This window comes from Vicia villosa, linkage group LG3, assembly GCF_029867415.1.
Source record: "Vicia villosa cultivar HV-30 ecotype Madison, WI linkage group LG3, Vvil1.0, whole genome shotgun sequence".
In the NCBI taxonomy this organism is placed as follows: Eukaryota; Viridiplantae; Streptophyta; class Magnoliopsida; order Fabales; family Fabaceae; genus Vicia; species Vicia villosa.
In genome coordinates, this window is record NC_081182.1 from 218933456 (window position 1) to 218938878 (window position 5423).

A 5423-nucleotide genomic window follows, 5' to 3' on the forward strand; every position below is an offset into this window, starting at 1 on the left:
GATGGTATCCACCTATGTTTGTTTCTATCTAAAGGGTGTGTACTATGTCTATGTCTACATGTGAATGAATGCAAAAGAAATACGGGGAAAAGAAGGAAATATTTACAAGTGTGCTCGTTCAAGCCCCGCGACTTGATGCCTACGTATCCTTTTCAGGAATCAGAGCGTCGTAGTTCGGCTCAAGATTTTCTGTTTGTTTTTGTGTTTTTTAGTTGGGCGGAGTTAACGCTCGCGCTCTTGCATAAGGGATCGACCTAGGATGCAATAGAGCGGAGATAACAATGCCCTTAAGAGAAAGAGGAGAGAGAGAGTTTGAGTGTTTCGAGGAAATCCCTTAAGCAAGGGAAACTCGAGTTACTCTTTGGTTTGTGTCTTTTAGAAGTTGGGAACTTACGCCTGAATGGGACCCTTAAGCAAGGGATATCCAAGCACTCGAACATTCCCTTAAGCAAGGGACGTTCAAGCTTCCATTCCCTTTTTAAGAATTTTCACTTTGATTATTAGTGTTTTAAGTGTTTTCTTGGTGTTTTTTAATGGGGATTTTATTTTGAATATTTTTAGATGTTTTATGTTGTAAAAGAAAAGAAACTAGCCTAAGCTCTAAGCCTAATTGCTACCCTAAGTCTAATTCTAATGCTAACATACTAATGGTATTAACAAGGTAGGCCAAAATATGGCCAAAAACAAGTGGCAAAAATCACACAAGAATTATACAAAAATAACATGAACATAGCACAAAAACAATTCAAGCATTAGTGCAAAATTAAACTAAAACTACTATTTTTTTATGAGTTTTTAATGAAGGAATTTAAATGTCGAAATTACCTAAAAATCTACTATTTTTATGAGCTTTTTATGTCTAAAATTAATCCTAAAAGTGGCCTAAAAATCTAACAAGTTTTATTGATTTTATAACCTAAAAAATAATGGGAAAACTATGTGAAAAAGAACCTAAATCTAATGTGAATTAGCTTGAGTCAGGGGGTGCGAGTGGAATTCAGGTATATGCTCAGTAGTTCGCTCAGGGCCCAGGAGATTGAGGCCCAGGGTGGCATTTTTGTTCAGCTCCAAACTACAGCACAAAATGGTGGTACTGGGCCCTCAAGGAGGTGCATGTAGCGAGTCCATATGGCCCAATGAGAATTATTCTCTTCAAATTTTATGATCCATTTTTTTATTATCAGATTTTGCCTATTATTGCCAACACATAATACAAAAAGAAAATAAAAATAAAAACAAAATTAAAATGAATGAAAACGGTGCGTTTTGGTTTGTTATGTGACGATTAAACTTTCATTACTCAGACTCATCTTCCCTTCCTCATGAACGAAGACGGCGGCGATGCCTCCCCCTCCGTGAGCCACCACCTCTGCCCTCTCAATCGACCACATTTACACATAGACTCGACCTAAAATCACGCCCCGAACCTAAATCTTCCACCGATTTCTTAGGAAGAAACTTCATATGTCCGAATCGGAGAAGAGGGGAAGTCGAACCCTAAGTCTAAGATTCGCAAATTCGAGCTATAACGGAGGAATTGAAATTCAGAAAGAACAAGGATTGCATACGTGATTGAATGAAGACAAGTGTGAAGGGAACCTGATTGAAGATCGATGGCGGAAGAACATAAATCCGGATGGGAGATTCTGACGCTCTTGAATACGAAGTAACCGGAGGAAGATGAAGCTTTTTCGGGTAATTTCTGATTCCGTATTTCTCGTATCTTCTCCTTCTTTTGTCAATTTTCTTCTTCTTCTTCCAATTCTTCGTTTCCGTGTGCAATTTCTGTGTGGTGCGTATTGTTGCGGCATGAGCTGTTGTGAGCTTCGTGCGTATGCGAGCAAATTGAGAGAGTAACGGTGGAGGTTGGTGGCCGAGCTCAGGCTGGCTCAGAGCTGGAGGCAGGCTCTGAGCAACCTTGGTGGTGAGCTTTAGAGTGAGGGTGAGGAAGATGAATTGAGAGAATTGAGGGAGAAGAGAGGATTCAGAGCGAGAGAGGGATGAAGGAGGTGGTTATGGCGGTGGTGAGTGAAGATGGAGAATGGTGATGAAGTGGTTGAACTGTGAAGAATGAGCGTGTAGAAGATGATGAGAGAAGAAGATGATGATGGAGATGAATGAGAATGGTGGAGGAGAGTGAAGAATGGCGTGAACAATGGTGGAGAGAGCAATGAGAGTGATGAGGTTCTGTTATATAGAGTTTGGAAGAGTGAATTCGGTTGAGGGTGAAGATTGTGAGCCGTCGGATCAGTGAGACAGTTAGGAGATTAAAGGTGAGGATTGAGTTTGTTTTTAGGGAGGAGAAGTTAGTTATGAAATCTGTTTCAGTTAGTTAGGTGGTTAGTTGACAGTTATATGGAGTTAGTTAATTTTCTGTCTGGACAGTTGGATTCTGTTAGGAGGTTGGAGTTCTGTTTTGATTTTCTGTTAGTTGAATGTTAGTGCTGGAAACTGTTGAAGGTTTGAACATTTAGAACTACTTTTGCAGGACTGGTATATCGTTGAATGCAGAGAGTTGTAATCTTTTTCTGAACCGGTTTACTCGGTCTTTTAATGCAGGGTGGATTGGATTTCACGTATGGTTCTTGATGGATGTATGGTATGCATATGTTTGGTTGTGAATGTATGGCTGTATGTGGTTAATAGGACTTTTATAGTGTCTTTGCAAGACTTGATGAATGTATGATGCAGGGCTGATTTTGGCTGTTGGTGGACGGGACTGAAATTGAAGTTGGTTATGGAAGTTACAGTCAAAAAACTGAAACTGTTGATGAAGGTCTGAATTCTGTTATGGCAATTAGTGTGAGCTGGGGTTGATTCATGGCATGAATTAAATCCACATGGAGTTTGAACATGCATTAGAAGCTGAACCTGCAATGACTTCTCTATTTTTTGTTGTGCATTGCATTGATCTTGAGTGTATGCTATGTTTATTTTTCATTGTATTTTGATAGTGAATGTATGGTACGTCCTTTGATATGCTGAATGTTTATGTACTGTTTCTTTTCTGATCCTGCAGGTCCATGGCTTAGTTTCCACCGTAGGCTTTGGCCAAGTGGTCTTGGAAACAAAATCTCCAAAGTAGATGCCTCCATTTATTTGCATATGAGAAAAAGCATGGTGAAGATAAAGATCCAGAGAAGAAAGGCAATTGGGTTCAAGAAGTAAACAGTCAAGCTCAAAGGTCAATGGTTAATGGTCAATAGTTGACCAAAGTCAACTGCCAATTTTTGTAATTTTATTTTTTGTAACATATCTCCATGTTTGGTAGTAAATTTTGTAATGGATTTGGATTTTTGATATGAAGTGTCGTGTAATGAGTTTGAGTTTGACTTATAATTGAACTTTGGGTGAAGTTGGATGAAGCTTGCCTTCTTGTTTTGTTTTTCTCTTTAATTCAAAGATTCCATGGTCCTAGAGACTCCATTTTGACTATTTTGCTTCTTGTATATCAAGTGATCACGGTAGAGAACCTTCTTTGTTTGACTTTGACCCAAGAGTCTAAATCTTGCCATATACTCTCTAACCTTGAAATGATTCACAGGTTCCACCGTGTTTCACCTAATTCTTGCACAAAATCCCAATTACACTATACATGTCCAAACCCTTGCATGAACCCCAATGTCAATGACTTGTAGTTCCACTAATGAGCAGTATCCTTTGAATCACCACGAAAATAGGGAGATGAAGAGGAAACCCACAATATCCATGAACTGAAACAATGATTCCATAATCTAGTGCACACAGAAGAACCAGTTGAAGCAAGTTTATCTGAAGTGGGGCCTCAAACCAATGAAACCCTAATTCACTGGAAGACCTCTGATCCCATGTTCCAAATTATTGATTAATGATGCATGATGATAGATGACCTAATGGAAGGTATGTACATGAATGCAAAGTCTAAGCCAGATAACATTAAAAGGGGTAGGACAAATTTGGGGTATGACAGCTGCCCCTATTTAATCGTCTTAAACCTGAAGGTGAGATTGGCGCTAGCCTTTCGAACATTCGAGGTAGAAGAAGATTAAATATCCAAGTACCAGAAATTTGTCCTGAAGAGAAGATAGTGTAAGTGTTATCCTTATTTTTGTTTTGATATCTGCTGGGGAAAGAGAAATTTTTGTTTTTTCTGGTGGAAAAGTTTATGGTAAGCAATGATTGGGTGGTGATAGCTTGTAACGTAGCCAAGGTGCCAATACAAGGTTCTCAATGGAAATGATTGTTGTATGAAACTGTGGTTGGAAAATACGGGTTTGATGGAAAGGTAGGACCTACGATCCGTGACTCGAAACTAGGGTAAGGTCAACGGACCTACGACCCACAAGAATTGAAAAAGATGAGGATAAGGTCAACGGACCTACGATCCACAAGAAATGAAAAAGATGAGGATAAGGTCAACGGACCTACGATCCACAAGAAATGAAAAAGATGAGGATAAGGTCAACGGACCTACGATCCACAGGAAATGAAAAAGATGAGGATAAGGGAAAGGGAAATTACTAACCACAACAATTAATATTAACAGTGATAACGGGGAAAGGGAAATTGCAACTAGCGGAGGAGAGGGGAATTGAAACCAGCCGGATAAAATAAAGCAAATAGGTTTGAAACAAGTAATAATTGAGATCAGGGTTTAGGGTTACCGATATTCGTAGCTTTGGCAATTTGACAAACCCTGAAAAGGTGGGAAAAATAATCAAACAAAAATAGGGTGAGTGCATTATTGGTTCAGAGGCAAACAAAGTTAACCCTAAAAAAAATAAAAAGATAAAGAAATTAAGAATAAATAAATAAATAAATAAATAAATAGGCACTTAGCTTTGAATTTGATCTGACATGGTTGGCGGTCGGAGGAAGCCTCGGGGTTAACTCTGAAAAATGGCAAGGTAAAGGCAGAACAGTAGGTGAATGTACGCACAGTTCAAAAGAGGTTTAAAGGGTAAACCCTAAAAATAAAAGGAAACCAAATAGACTTTGAAATTTAATTGAATACTTAGCTTCGTATTTGACGTGGCGCGTAGTCGGAGCGTATTTGAAGAGTCAACCCTGAAAAGGCACAGAAAAAGAAATATTCAGTGTAGGGAATGATCTTCGTAAACCCTGATTAGGGTACGAATTGAATAAGAAAGTACGAACAATTTAATTAATTATTGGTCTCGCGACCTAATTAATTAAATCGGGATAAGAAAATAAAATCGAGTGTAAAAATAATTTTTTGAATTTTTTGAAATTTAAATAAAATAAATATGAATTTTTAGAGGTTTTTAATAATTAAATCAATTTAAATATATTTTATAAATAATATATATTAAATATTATATAAAATAAATAAATAATAAGTATTAAAATTTTTTTACAATGTTTTTATATAGTTTATATATATATGAAACAAATTTATTTGAAGAAAAACAATATATATATAT